Source organism: Saimiri boliviensis, chromosome 2 (genome assembly GCF_048565385.1).
Source record: "Saimiri boliviensis isolate mSaiBol1 chromosome 2, mSaiBol1.pri, whole genome shotgun sequence".
Lineage (NCBI taxonomy): Eukaryota > Metazoa > Chordata > Mammalia > Primates > Cebidae > Saimiri > Saimiri boliviensis.
In genome coordinates, this window is record NC_133450.1 from 175,219,209 (window position 1) to 175,235,546 (window position 16,338).

The 16,338-nt window shown below is 36.2% G+C and overlaps 2 long non-coding RNA genes across 2 annotated transcripts in view; both read left to right on the forward strand.

Annotated features, from left to right (window-relative positions):
- The window catches only part of LOC141583738 (uncharacterized), a 36,363-nt gene extending 36,220 nt beyond the window's left edge, over nucleotides 1-143 (forward strand). The window contains exon 2 of the long non-coding RNA XR_012516598.1: nucleotides 26-143. This is a non-coding gene — a long non-coding RNA (uncharacterized LOC141583738). The remainder of the gene's footprint in view (nucleotides 1-25) is intronic.
- Nucleotides 1-16,338, forward strand: part of LOC104651417 (uncharacterized) — a 207,517-nt gene that overhangs the window by 137,263 nt on the left and 53,916 nt on the right. The window lies entirely within an intron of this gene.

The following is a 16,338-nucleotide window of genomic DNA, read 5'->3' on the forward strand; positions in this document are numbered from 1 at the left end:
TACCATGAAAACATGTCCTGAGTAGCTGTTGGTCCCAGAACCAAGAGACATATGGAGCCAACCTGAGCCCAATTTGAAGGCTGAATGCCATCAAGCGTAGCAGAATCACAGCTAACCTGAAGTAAATGCTCGCTGATGTCAGGTACCAAGATTTGGGGTGGTTGTTACCCAACGTTACCATAGTTGAAACTTCAGTAATACACCTAGATGGTTAACAAAGCCAGAACTAGAACACATATAATCTAATTAGTAACCCAGAGTCTTTCTACTGAATTATTCTGTTATTCATTTTTACATTCAACAAATATTTATCACATTTTTACTGTAGAAAGCACAATATTAAGCAGACAGACTGTGGTCTCTACCCTCAAGAATATATTTGTACTAAGGGAAAGAGATAATACATAAATTTAAACTATAGAAAATGTCAAACTCTTATAGCACAAATGTCTTTTGAGAGAGAGTAATGGGTGAGGTGAAGAAAAGAGGTGACTACCTTTAAGGTGGCAGGGGTAGCACTCTTCGTGTGATAGCAAAGCAAAGAAGATGCTTCAAGAAAAAGAAGTACCTCTTTCTCTCCCTGGAATGGCCTCAGATAATGGTTTCAGTTTTCCATATTCCTTTATTTACGCCGTGTCAGCCCAACTGTGTACTTTTGCTCCAGGCTAGCTAGTTGTCCTTGGTTTGCATCCCATGTATTCAGAAAACTATTGGATTGTTTTGTAAGTTCTCAGAGAAAGACTGAAAAAGGTCCATTTTCTCTTTTTCCAAAGGGAGCAATTATATACTCCCACCAGAATGATTAACTTAAGTCTTAGGCTGTGAGTGAAATTTGATTTCTCTCAGGTGAAAGGTATTTTGGGAAAGCTAAGGAAAAAACACAACATTTTCTTTTTTTTTTTTTTCTTTTTTTTAAGTAATCCAGTAGGGAACTGTGGTGAGCATTGAGCTGATAAAGGCCTTTGTTTTCCATGTTTTGATTGGCCCAGTGAGAAGTCTCGAGCCGTTTGCACACCCATCTGTGTCCATCCTGGTGGGACAGAAAAGTGCTGACACAGGTTTGCAGATCAGCCCCTGTAGCTTGCCAGGGTAAACTTGTGTAATGCACTGTACGCCACTCCTAACAACAGTGGTTCTTTTGTCACTTAAACGGAGGTTATTAAGAACATGAGTCATTAAAAAGAACTTCAGAAAAGCAGGCAACATTTTCCAATACTGTGGCTTTAGGGGATCTTTGGAAAGTATCAGAAGTTCCGGAAGAAGTGAAGCATTTCATTAACTTATGAATTTCATAATTTCATTAACTAACAATAGATACAGAATCAAAATCTGAATTGATGAGGAAAAGTAATATTTCAAAATGTCGGTTTTGAATGTTAAAAGGAGCCCATTTTTATAGAGAACTGGATGAAGATTAACTTAAACATTTTCTTAAATGTGTATAAATATTACATATAAGAATACTTTCAAATCTAAATTGGCCTGGGGAACTCCAGCTTGCTGATAAAAACCCAAGTCAAAGAAACAACCTTTAGCACTTCTTTTTCTTATTTCTGAAACATTAAACAGTTGCAAGTGTAGGACTAATGGGGGAAAAGTCTTTATTGTCCATTTTAATGCTGTTTCTGCTTGAATTTTTCTGTACAAATACTTTTTTCTGTGGTTGAGATCATATAGTATATGTAATCTTGTTTCATTCATTTTCTTTCACTTTTGTTATTCCTTTTTCAGAGGTTGGAAAACTACGGTTCATAGGGCAAATCTGGACAACTGCTACACGTGGAACACAGCCACATGCATTCCTTTACATACTGTGTGTGACTGCTGTCTCTGTACCACAAGAGAATCGAGTGGTGGCTACAGAGCTTATATGACCCACAAAGCCTAAAATATTCACTCTCTGGCTCTTTACAGAAACAGTTTTCCAACTTGAGAGATAGGCTATTAGAGTCACATGGGAACAATAGAATCTTATAAACACATACTAAAAGTTTATACAGTCATTGATACTCTCACCATCATTGTCTGATGAAACTATTTTATTTCCTACAACCATATATATGGTTATACACATATAACCATACATTTGTAATAGCCAATGATATACATATATGATTTTATATATATATACAATTTTGGATTTTAATAAACATAGAATGTTAGTGTATGTCTTTTTTGCTTTAATATTTCTTTAGCAGTTAGACAAAATGATTTTCCATTTTTTTAGTTATTTAATTTTCTCTATCTTCACTTGCCTTATTATGCCATTTTCCCCTTTCTAGAGATACTAAAAATTTTTTTAATCTTTTTTAGTATCTGGAGATACTAAAAAAGGCTCTATATAGATTCAAAATACCAATTCTTATTGTTTTTTACTTTGACTATAGTTTTTCATTTTTTAGTCCTTTGAGAGTTTTTTTTTAACACTTGAAAGTTGTTTAATCAGTGTAAAATTTCTTCTGTGATTTCTTTCCAAGCTTCTAAGTTTAGAAATCTCTTCAACATATTATCCTGAGAAAATATCTTATTTTTAATTTTTAAAAAATTTATAAGGATTAATATTTTATCAAAGGCCTCTTGAGTGTCTATTTATTTTTAAAAATATACTTTGTTCTTTGGAAATTTTGGACTTACAGAAAAATTGAGAAGATAGTAAAAAAGGTTCTCATAAACTCCACAACCAGTTTTCTCTGTCATTAACATCTCTTGTTAGTATTGTATCATTAGTGTCTTTCATTAGTATTGTATGTTTGCTACAATCAATTAACTAAAGTTGATGCCTTATCATTACCTAAAGTTCATATTTTATTAGAATTTTTAAGGTTTTTACCTAATATCCTTTTTGTTCTGGTATCTTGTCCTAGATACCACCATTCAACCATTCATTTAGTTGTTGTATCGCCTTAGGTTTTTCTTGGCTTATTATATTTTCTCATAGTTTTCTTGTTTTTGATGACCTTGACAATTTTAAGGAGTATTGACTGGGCATTTTGTAAAATTCCCCTCTATTAGAATTGGTCTAGTATTTTTCTCATGGTTATCCTGAGATTATGGATATTTGGAAGGAAGACCACAGAGGTGAAGTGCCATTTTCATCATGTTATATTAAGGGTACATACTATCAACATGACTGATCATCATTGAAGTTGATCTTGACCACCTGACTGGCATAGTGTTTGTCAGGTTTCTCCATGGAAAAGCTACTCTTTTCCTCCTTTTCCATATTGTACTCTTTGGAAGGAAGTCACTGTGAGCATTCCACATTTTAAGAATAGGAAGTTATATTTTCCCATCTTGAGGGTAAAGTTGTTGCATAAACTTTTTGGGATTCTTCTGCATGGGAGATTATTTCTGCCTATTTATTGATTCAATCATTTATATTAGCATGTGCTTATAGATACTAATTTTATACTTTGGGTTATAATCTAATACTTTATTATTTTCTTGCTTACATAGTTCCAGATTTCGCCATTGGGAGCTCTTTCAGATGGCTCCTGTATTCCTTCAACATACCTTGGTCAGTGTAGGGTGTGTGTGTGTGTGTGTGTGTGTCTGTCTGTCTGTGTGTGTGTGTGTGTGTACCAGCACATTCATTACAACATTCTACAGGCTCATCTTGTTTAGTTCCTATGCCAGTCCGAGGGTCAGTCATTTCTACAATGTGCCCTGATTCCTTTAGTCAGTTTCTTTTTATTAGGAACCAAGATCTGGGCACTAGTTATGTTTACTGGCACAAGAGTGTAGTTACTTCTGAGCCCTCTCAGCTTACAGAGCAAGGAACCAAACTAAGCTATGTGTTTGTACGCTAAGCTGTGTATACACACACATAAATATATATATATGTATGTATATATGTATGTATACACACATGTATACACACATGTATTTCTGTACATAGCCATCTGTTTCAATATTGAGCTAAACGAGTGTTCACACTGATGTCTCCAACTCTAATCCAATATCACGTGTAATTTTAGCCTCATCCTCTTGTTTATCTGTACACTCTCACTCCAACAGTGATAATCGTGGCTCCTACCATCTGTCAATTCCAGTATAAATGTATCACAGCATCAGAAATTTTAACCTGTACTCTATTATTTTAACTAAGAAATAACTATTAACTAGAGTACAATGCTTATGTAGAGTTCCTTTTACTTTTTATCTTAGAGACTCCACTAATTTCCAAAGTTATTTAGGTTCATCTCCTGATTTTTACCTATTATTTTACTGCATTTTAATCCAGATTTATTTATTGTTCCTGGTTTTCAGTCCTGAAACTATAATGGTAATAAAGGAAACAGGTGACATATGTAAGAGGCTTTCAAATTCCTTGAGGTCATAAAATATATATGTATGTGCACATATTTAAAGTAAAACCTTGAACAAGCAGAAAAGCTGATATGATATTACAGATCAAAAATGGCATAAAACATTTAGGTAGAATTAATACCATCAAAATATGTTAAGAAGTGAGGTTTGAGAAAAGTTGTGGGCATTATAATAAAATATTTCTCTCCCTTTATATTTGCTCCTTGTCTGTTCTCAGTAAAATAAGTTAAACTCTGTACAGTTAGCTTTCTGCTATGTCTATTGCTTGTACTTGGGAACAAATACTATATTATAATATAAATATATGTGTGAAATTTGATTTCAAGAGTCAGGTAATGCAAATACAAAACAAAAACAAAAACAAAAACAAAAAACAGATGATATCGCAAACATTTTATAAGTCACCTTAGGAAGTGCTCTGCGGAACTCCAGCCAACAAACAGGTTGCTTATCAGTGGAGCATCTCATATTTTCAGGTAGTCCTCACACTAAGAAAGCTAATGAAAAAGAGTTTGAGCTCACCTAATTCTGGGAAAGTACATTTCAAGTCAACTTCCCAAATTTCCTGCTTCAGTTTCTTCTCTTTTTACTCGTTATTTCCCTCTTACCTCAGTTTACTTTCTGGTTTTCTTGACTGGGTACCTTTTTGACTGTTTAGAAGTAAAATGCTATCTTCTTTATCAGGTTCACAAATTATTTATTGAATTTAGCAATTAAAATTGTTGCTGTGTTTGAATTAGAAAATATTAGGTACTTGAATTTACAAAATATAATGACTGAAGTAGCATTTCAAACAAACAAATCAACAAGCAAAAAATGTCAATTAGTTTGTTGTGTCTACACAACAGTAACTTTTAATACTGGCGTATTATTTTTGATTCACAAAACACATATGGAACCTGGCATATATTAGACATGGAAGGCACTTATTAAGTATTTATTTAATCAATGAATGCATCAAAGGATGAGTAATATCTACCTCAACACAGTCTTGTAGCATATGTAATATTCTTCCTCCTCCCTACCTTTAACAATGAGGAATTTGAGCTCAGAAAGATTAAGTGAATTGTTGAAGTTATATTATTAATTAAACTACTGAAGCCAGAACACGAATCTAGAACCTAACTATCAGAAGGGCAACTACCACTTCCACCTATGTTACTAGTGGTAGTATTAACACGGTAGCACAGTGGCACATAGTAGTTGCTCATTGAATATTATTTAGTAAAAGAAATGAAGAGTGATGCTAGATATATAGAGGAATAAGAACTCTAAAAAGGTAAAAGTATATATGCATATTCATTTAATAAGTGTTCAAATAATAGTTAAAGAAATGCATGGGATCGTGCACAGCTCTATCAGAATTCAGAAGCTGAAATTAAAAGATTTATTAGACTTGTTTCCATCTTAAATCACTGTCATATGAAGTGATAGACATTGGTACTTTTAGGATTTCAGTGGTATTTGATTTTTTCTCCTACAGAGTTCTATTCATACAGTATTTTAAAATTTTTATTTTATGTCATTAAAAATACTTTTTAAGCCGGGCGCGGTGGCTCAAGCCTGTAATCCCAGCACTTTGGGAGGCCGAGGCGGGCGGATCACAAGGTCGAGAGTTCGAGACCATCCTGGTCGACATGGTGAAACCCCGTCTCTACTAAAAATACAAAAAACTAGCTGGGCGTGGTGGCGCGTGCCTGTAATCCCAGCTACTCAGGAGGCTGAGGCAGGAGAATTGCCTGAGCCCAGGAGGCGGAGGTTGCGGTGAGCCGAGACGCGCCATTGCACTCCAGCCTGGGTAACAAGAGCGACACTCCGTCTCAAAAAAAAAAAAAAAAAAAAAAAAAAGAAAAAAAAAATACTTTTTAAAAGTGAGAACACCAGATTTTTCTGAGCATAAGAGACAAGGTTGCTTTTTGCATGAACATGTGCAATTCTAATCTTTACATTTCCTATATCTTTATTTTTTCCCCTGACTTTAGAGCCTGAGGTTGACTAACAGCTCATTTTGAAAGATACGAATCCACAAAATAATAATTTAGAAAGTGAAAATGAAAAATTACACTAATTTCTCTTCTACCATTGTTTTTCATTTATAACCACAGCGAACATGAGTTGATTTATTTTTTCAAAATGCATCTACTGTGACTGGCCTTATGACCCACCCATTGGCCTAAGTTTGAAACCACATTGATTCAGTTAACAAACTCTATACCATCTACTAATTGATAGATAATGGCTAGCTTGTTAATACTTTGTTAGAGTGATAACTTTGAGCACATTTTCAAAGTGAAGCTTTTCTCAGCTTTTCCCTGTTGATTCAACATCTGAAATAACTTGTTAATTAATTCCTTCCTTGTTTCCACTGGCACTGCCAATCAGTTGTAGGTGAAGCTTCTAAACTGGTCTCCTGTATTTTACTATCCCATTTTCTTCTTGAATTTATCTTCTCCACCGTTTCAAGTGTAATTTTTCTAAAATATAAACCTAATTCTGTTAGTCCTATATTTAACAGTCTTGGAATGTTTTACCAGATTAAATCCAAACTCCTTGAGCAGTTCATACAAGGTTGTATCAGAGCCTCTGGATACATCTTCACAGCTTCATCTCTGATTCCAGCCTGGATGCAATGGACATTCTGGATCTGACTCACATTACAACAACAGAATAATCTCAAGTGAATACCATGCATTTTTCACTTTTTTCCCACTGGGCTTCTTCAATGCCGCATCTGGGAATGGGGTTCTACTTGTTAGTTTTACATATAGAGCTCCAAAATGTATGGAAGTTTAACTTTTGAGAGCAATCTTCAACCAGTGAGGGATGAAAACATAGGAATACATGCTTCTCCAAGTTCTTCTTCTAATAAACAGCTCTGAGGTGCATTCTGTATGCCTATGCCCCTTAGATGCCAGGGTTAAGTTCCAGTGTCCCAAAACTATATAATAAAAATCCACCTTCATACAGACTTTTCCCCCTTCCCTTATTCTCTTTGGTCCGCTTTTGTACTCCTTGACTGGGGCTTTGCTTTCTGGTAGAACCCAAGCTGTCACATATAGCACTGGACTTTCACCAGGAGTAATTTAGGATGAGGAGACACTGAAAACTGAAGCTTTGGACATTTGAGATAGTTAAAGCACTGGCAATTTCTGGCATTCATGGGCTCAGTGGTAGTGGTGAATGGCAATTGCAGCAACCATGGCCTGACAAAAGCAAAGTGGTCAAGTGCTTAGATTGTTTGGAGGTGAAGGTCTCAGTCACCCCATTAGGCTAAAAACCTAGAAAAGTAGAAGTGCTGATGGAGGGTGAGGAAAATCTAATATGGGTTGTGGAGGAAGGGGGTGATAAGTATAAAACATAACTGCAGGACCAGTTGTATCAGTGAAGGCTGTAACTTATTCTATTAATATTCGTGTGTTAAGTCACATGTAGAGATTGTGGCTGACTACCACCTTGAAGACTTAGAAGTTGCAGGAACTTATTCTGGAGCGTAGGTGTATCTGTGTGGTACAAAGGATTAGACTGTATGGGTTGTTTTTGACTTTCTGACTCATATCCTCTTGACTTCATCTCTGATTACAGTGTAGATGCAGTGGGTAGTTTGGCTTACGTCAGACGGGTATCTTTCCACAATCACTCGATGTTGTGCACTTTTGCCCTTGGGTTTTTTTCAGTGCTTCAATTTCCATTGGGAAGCCCTCTGTTCAAGCAGGCATGCTCAGTCTAGAAGCAAACAGGGGTTTACATCCCCAAAGCAAACCTCAACTAATGGTGGAGATATAAGTTGACAGATACAAATAGTCAAACCTTAATTACATAATTCCAAAAGATATTCTACACACTCCTTAGAAGATTCCAGGCAGAGTTGAGTGCCAGTTTGCCTACAATGGTGATATTAATAATGCATCTATATATTTGCCTTTTCACATTCCCTCACTCTTCTGACTCTCGCTCCTGCTCCCGGTTTATAAGATTTTGCAGCAGGCTCTGCTTTTGGGAAAACTCAAGCTAAAAGTCCTTAAATTCCAATATGCCTGTATCTTCCATTTTCCAACCAATTTTGTGTTGTTTCTTTTGGCTGTTTCCCTGATGTATGCCAAGAAAATAAATGGGGAAATAGAAGGGTGGGACTATCAACAAATTATTTAATAGAATTTCCAGAAGGATTTAAGCTGTCAAATTGAAAGGATCCACTAAGTAGCCCAGAAAATAGTTTCAAAGTTGATTGTTTTGAAGTTTTCTTTCTCCCTAGTTTATTTTAATCTTTACATCTGGTGTACAGCTGTCCTCATGAGATGCATCTTTATTATTATTCTCTTGTGCCAAAACTTCTATTTCTTATCCCTGTAAGTTTTCTTTCTTGGAACATCCCCTAAATCATCTTAGAAAGGATGCATGTGAGGTAAGTTTTTTTTTGAGGCATCAAACATCTAATGAAGTCTATTTTTTTTTCTTTTGACATGATTGAATGATTATGGCATGGCATTATAGTTTAGAAAGTATTTATTTCAAATATGTGAAGGCAAAGTCTTATTTTCTTTGTTGCTATTTAAAAGTCCTAATGTAATTCTTTTTATAGTTCTCTATACAGTGTGTGTGATTTTTTTTCCTCTTTGGAAGCATGTGGAGTCTTCTTTAGTCCCCCGTGTTCCGAAATTTCAACAGAAGTGCCCTTATTAAGGTCTGCTGCTTGGTCTCTATTCTCCATGTTAAAACTTTCCACACATGTTTGGTAATCCTTGAAGTGTTTAAATTTTCAGTTATCTTTTAGATAAGAGAAGAAAAAACTTTACAAAGGTAGTTCTTATGCTTACTCATGTATTTCCCATTTCTGTTGTTCTTCATTCTTTCCTGTAATTCTTAGTTCCCATTTAATGTCATCTTCTTCACCTGAATAACTTCTTTCAGTGCAGATTTTCTGCTTATAAATTCTCTCAGTTTCCATTTATCTCATAAAGTCTATATTACCTTTATGTTCAAAGGACCTTTTTACTGGATATAGAATTCTGTTTGATAGTATTTTGTTGTTGTTGTTAATTTACTTCAGTATTTATATATATTCTAATTTCTTCTGTCTCCACTGTTTCTGATGAGGAGTCATTATTTGCATTAGTGTTCCTCTGTATGTAGCATGTTCTTTTCCCTCCAGCTGCTTTCAAGATTTTCCCCTTATCTTTTGTTGTTGTTGTTGTTTTTGTTTGTTTGTTTTCAGTTTGATTGTGATATACTTAGTTTTCTTTATGCTTATCCTGCTTCAGGTTCACTGAGATTCTTGAATATGTAGTTGATGTTTTAAATAAATTTGTAAAAATTAGGCTATTATTTCTTCAAATATTTTCTTCTTCTCTTCATGTAGGACTTCAATGATATACATGTAGACTCCTTGATATTGTTCTATTGTCACAAAGGCTTTGTTAATTTCTTTGAATAGTTTTTTCTTATTGCAGATTGAATGTAAAATTCATTGCACTCTCCACCTCCTTTTTCCCCCATGAAATCTCCAGTCTGTTGTTAAGCTCATTCAGGATTTCTGTACTTCAGATATTATGTGGTAGTTCTAGAATTTCCATTTTTCTGCTGATATCCCATATCTATTCACTGATTATGACCATAATTTCTATACATTTTTTAACATATTCATAATAACTGCCTGAAAGTCCTTTTCTACTAATTATACATCTGGGTCATTTCAGAGTTTGTTTTTTCTTAACACTGTGTCTCTTGAGTATAAGTCACATTTTACTTTTTCTTCCAGTTTCTAGTAATTTTTAAGTTACATTAAAGATGATTTGTTGTAGAGATTTTGGAGTCTGTTACCTTTCTCTGAAGAATTTTTTTTTTTTTTTTTGCTTGTTTGTTTGTTTGTTTTGTAGCAGCAGGGCATCAGCTGAAAGCTCTGCTCAGTTTACTAGTCTTTTAACTCTTGCTATCTGCTGGGCTTTTTGGAGTCTGTACCATGCATGCATAGTTCAGTAGTTAGCCAAGGATTTGAAGGGAGCTTATGTGCAGATTTTGTGGCTTCCTACTCTGTGAGTCTCTCCTTTCAACAATTTTTCTGTTTAAATTCAGTCACTCTGGAATCCCTGAGCTCATTCCCTGACTTTACAACTCAGAAAGACAACGACTTTCTTTATGAATTTCAGCTACCCTGCATCACTTGAGCTGCAAGATGTCCTCCAGCGAAAATCTACAATAAAACAAATCTCATTCAGTGCAGTTACCTTCTTTCAAGGGTTGAATCACCTTTTTGAATCTCTTTTGCTTGTTCTTTTGTACCTTAAATAATTATTTTTAATACTGGTCCAGAGTTTATAATTGTAATCTATGAGGGGGTTAGTCTAACACAAGATATTTTGTCATTTCTAGTTCAAGACTACTCCACTCTTACATAGTTGTGACATTGTCATACATTTCTTTAAAAAGTTTCAGTGGCTCTTCATTGTCTATCAAATAGAAAATATTCCTTAGTCTGCATATACTCTGTTTTTTCGTGGTTTCTCATAACAATGAAATAATATTTCATCATTTCCCATAGCAATGCAATATTTTTTCATTGAAATATTGAAATTTTGAGCACTCCTTCAAATATTGTTTCATCATGTTATTTTGCTCATATCATTTTTCCATCCAGAATACATTTTTTCCTCTACATTTGAATGTCCAAATCCTGCCTATTCTTTAAGATCTAGCTTCAATGTCAACTCCTCCATGAAAGCTATTCTTATCTCTCCAGTTTGAAGTGACCTCATTTTTTACTAAATTACCTTTTTATATTTCATTGCTCTACTTATGTTTTATAAGGACAATAAGAGGTTAGGTTTTGATTCTCATGTTACCACCTTTTCTCAAACCACTGTCAACTGTCTCTGGACTTCTGAAATGTTCTTGTAACTTATCTCCCTGCTTCCATTCTTGCACCCTTAAACCTTAGGTTTCCACAGTAGCCTAAGAGATCTTTAGGATATATAAACAAAATGACATAATTGTCCACATCTAGGGGGGATCCCAAGATGGCTGAATAAGAGGCAGCTTCAGAAAGCAGATCCCAGCGAGAGAGACGCAGAAGATCACTCAGCTTCTGCATCACTCTTGCTGGGATCTGCTTTCCAGAGCTGATTACAAACAAGATACCAGGTTCATTCTGTGAGTCTGGTTGGACAATGGGTATAAACCAAATAGGGCAAGTTGTGGCAAAGTGGTGCATGCAACCAACCAGAGGACTGGGGTATATCCCTCTCTGGGACTTCAGTTCGAATACAGTGCTCCACCCAAGCCCTCTGCAACCCACAGAACAGGAGATCTTCCCTGGGCTGAAAAGCCTTAGCAAGCTGCCTAAACAGGGCAGAACAGCAACTTCAGCTGGCCCTGGGCTGTCAACATAGATCTAGGCAAAAACACTGGCTGACACAGAGAAAGCCAAAAATCCGGTGGGATGGCGCTACCTGCCTCCCAGTAAGAAGGGGAACTGAACACAGGGAAACAACCCAAATGGCAAGACGGGTACCCCCCTCCCCCGCAGCCTAAAAAACTCTCACTCCAGAGTTACGCACCCAGAACATTAGTTAGAGTGACCAGGAATGGTCGAGCTTGGTGCAGGAAGTGAAGCCACCATTGCAGAAGCTGGCCTAATTTTCCAGAGTAAATAAAAGACGCAGCAGCTCCACTGAATCTGTCACAGCCCAGCAACACCTCTGCAGGCAGACAAAGGAAAGACTGCCTCCCCAAGCAGCTACCTGAGATTAAAACTACGTAAATCCAAGAGATGGGAAGAAACCAGTGCAAGAAGAATGAAACCATCAAAAAACAAAATGTCTCTTCCCCACCATGAGATCACAACTCCTCACCAGCAAGGGAACAAAGCAGGATGGAGAACGAATTCGACAATTGACAGAGCGGGCTTCAGAAGGTGGGTAATAAATTTCTCTGAGTTAAAGGAACATGTTCTATCCCAATCCAAATAAACTAAAAACCTTGAAAAAATGTTAGATGAAATGCTAACTAGAATAACCAGCTTAGAGAAGAACAAACAATTTGTTGGAGCTGAAAAACATAGCACAAGAGCTTCATGAAATATATACAAGTTTCAGGGGCCAAATCAATCAAGCAGAAGAAAGGATATCAGAGATTGAAGATCAACTCAATGAAATAAAATGATAAGGCAAGAAAAGAGAACAAAGAGTGAAAATAAGTGAATAAAGCCTTCAAGAAATATAGGTTTATGTGAAAAGACCTAATCTACGCCTGATCGGTGTACTGGAAGATGATGGGGAGAATGAATCCAAGCTAGAAAACACTCTTCAGGATATTATCCAAGAGAACTACCCCAACCTAGCAAGGCAAGCCAACATTCAAATACAGGAAATACAGAGAATACCACAATGATATTCCTCTAGAAAAGAAACCAAAAGACACATAATTGTCAGGTTCACCAGGGTTGAAACGAAGGAAAAAATACTAAGTGCAGCCAGAGAGAAAGGTCAGGTTACCCACAAAGGGAAGCACATCAGACTCACAGCAGATCTCTCAGCAGAAACCCTACAAGCCAGAAGAGAGTGGAGGCCAATATTCCAACATCCTTAAAGAAAAAAACTTTCAACCTAGAATTTCATATCCAGCCAAACTAAGCTTCATAAGTGATGGAGAAATGAAATCCTTTATGGACATGCAATGCTGAGAGATTTTGTCATTACAACACCTGCCCTACAAGAGCTCCTGAAGGAAGCACTAAAAACAGAAAGGAAAAACCTGTACCAGCCACTTCAAAAAAGAACCAAGTGGTACAGACCAACAATGCAATAATGAAATTAAGCCAACCAAAGGGCAAAACAACCAACCAGTAATAAAATGGTAGGATCAAATTCACATAACAATATTAACATTAAATGTAAATGGGCTAAATGTCCCAATCAAAAGACACAGACTGGCAAATTGGATAAAAAGTCAAGACCCATCATTGTGCTGTATTCAGGAAACCATATCACATGCAAAGACACACATAGACTCAAAATAAAGGGATGGAAGAAGATTTACCAAGCAAATGGAGAGGAAAAAAATAAAAGCAGCAGTGGCAATCCTAGTCTCTGATAAAATGGACTTTAAACCAACAAAAATCAAAAGAGACAAAGAAGAGTATTACATAATGGTAAAGTGATTAATACAACAAGAAGAGTTAACTATTCTAAATATATATGCACCCAGTATGGGAGCACTCAGATACATAAAGCAAGTCCTTAATGACTTACAAAGAGACTTAGACTCTTGCACAATAATAGTGGGAGACTTTAACACTCCACTGTCAATATTAGACAGATCAACAAGACAGAAAATCAACAAGGAAATCCAGGACATGAATGCAGATCTGGACCAAGTGAACTTAATGGACATTTACAGAACTCTTAACCCCAAATCCACAGAATATGCATTTTTTCTCAGCACCACATCGCACTTACTCTAAAATTGACCACATAATTAGAAGTAAATCACTCCTCAGCAAATGCAAAAGAATGGAAATCATAACAAACCATCTCTCAGACCACATTACAATCAAATTAGAACTCAGGATTAGGAAGCTAACTCAAAACCACACAACTTCATGGAAACTGAACAATTGGCCCCTGAATGACAACTGGATAAACAATGAAATGAAGGCAGAAATAAAGATGTTCTTCAAAACCAATGAGAATGAAGACTCAACATACCGGAATCTCTGGGACACGTTTAAAGCAGTGTCTAGAGGAAAATTCATAGCAATAAATGCCCACATGAGGAGCAAGTAGAGGAACAAGATAAAAAAATCTCAAAAGCTAACAGAAGACAAGAAATAACTAAGATCAGAGCAGAACTCAAGGGGATAGAGACACAAAAACCCCTCAAAAAATCAACAAATTTAGGAGCTGGTATTTTGAAATCATCAACAAAATAGATAGACTGCTAGCCAGACTAATAAAGATGAAAAGAGAGAAGAATCAAATAGATGCAGTAAAAAATGATAAAGGGGACAGCACCACCGATTCCACAGAAATACCAACTACCATCAGATATTACTACAAACAACACTATGCACACAAACCAGTAAATCTGGAAGAAATGGATACATTCCTGGACATGTGCACTCTCCTAAGACTAAACCAGGAAGAAGTTGAATCTCTGAATAGACCAATTACAAGGGCTGAAGTTGAGGCAGCAATTAATAGCCTACTAACTAAAAAAAAGCCCAGGTCCATGCAGGTTTACAGCTGAATTCTACCAGACATACAAAGAGGAGCTGGTACCATTTCTTCTGAAACTATGCCAAACAATACAAAAGGAGGGAATCCTCCCCAACTCATTTTAAGAGACAAACATCATCCTAATACAAAACCAGGCAGAGATGCAACTGAAAAACTTCAGGCCAATATCCATGATGAACATAGATGCAAAAATCTTCAATAAAATACTGGCAAACAGAATGCAACAGCAAATCAAAAAGCTTACTCATCATGATCAAAAAGCTTACTCATCATCACTTCATCCCAGTGATGCAAGGCTGGTTCAACATATACAAGTCTGTAAATGTAATCTATCACATAAACAGAACCAAAGACATAAACCACATGATTATCTCAATAGATGCAGAGAAAGTCTTTGACAAAATTCAACCGTCCTTTATGCTAAACACCTTCAATAAACTAGGTATCGATGGTTTGTATCACTAAAGAATAAAAGCTGTTTACGACAAACTCACAGCCAATATCATACTAAATGGGCAAAACTAGAAGCATTCTCTTTGAAATTAGGCACAAGACAAGGATGCCCTCTCTCACTACTCCTATTCAACATAGTATTTGAAGTTCTAGCCAAATAATCAGGCAAGAAAAAGAAATAAAGGGTATTCAGTTAGGAAAAGAGGAAGCCAAATTGTCTCTATTTGTAGACGACATGATTGTATATTTAGAAGACCCTATCATCTCATCCCAAAATCTCCTGAAACTGATAAGCAACTTCGGCAAAGTCTCAGGATGCAAAATCAATGTGCAGAAATCACAAGCATTCCTATACACCAGTAACAGACAAACAGAGAGCCAAATCAGAAGTAAACTCCTATTCACAATTGCTACAAAGAGAGTAAAATACCTAGGAATACACCTAACAAAGGATGTAGAGGACCTCTTCAAAGAGAATGACAAACCACTGCTTAATGAAATAAGAGAGGACACAAATAGATGGAAAAACATTTCATGCTCATGGTTAGGAAGAATCAACAACATGAAAATGGCCATACTGCCCAAAGTAATTTATAGATTCAGTGCTATCCCCATCAAGCTACCAATGACCGTCTTCACAGAAATGGAAAAAACTGCTTCAAACTTCATATGGAACCAAAGGAGAACCCAAATAGCCAAAACAATCCTGAGCGATAGGAACAAAGCCAGAGGCATCATGCTGCCTGACTTCAAACTATACTACAAGGCCACAGTATTCAAAACAGCATAGTACTGGTATCAAAGCAGAGACATGACCGATGGAACAGAACAGAGGCCTCAGAAGTAACACCACACATCTACAATCATTTGATCTTTGACAAACCTGACAAACAAGCAATAGGGAAAGGATTCCCTGTTTAATAAATGGTGTTGGGAAAACTGGCAGTAATGTGCAGAAAGCAGACACTGGACCACTTCCTGACACCTTACACTAAAATTAACTCCAGATAGATTAAAGATCTAAGCATAAGACCTAACACCTTAAAAACTCTAGAAGAAAACCTAGGCAAAACCATTCAGGACATAGGCATAGGCAAGGACTTCATGGCTAAAACACCAAAGGCATTGGCAACAAAAGTCAAAATGGACAAATGGGGTCTAATTAAACTCCAGAGCTTCTGCACAGTAAAGGAAACAATCATTAGAGTGAACCGGCAACCAACACAATGGGAAAAATTTTTTTGCAATCTACCCATCTGACAAAGGGCTAATATCCAGAATCTACAAAGAACAGATTTACAAGAAAAAAACAAACAAACCCATTCAA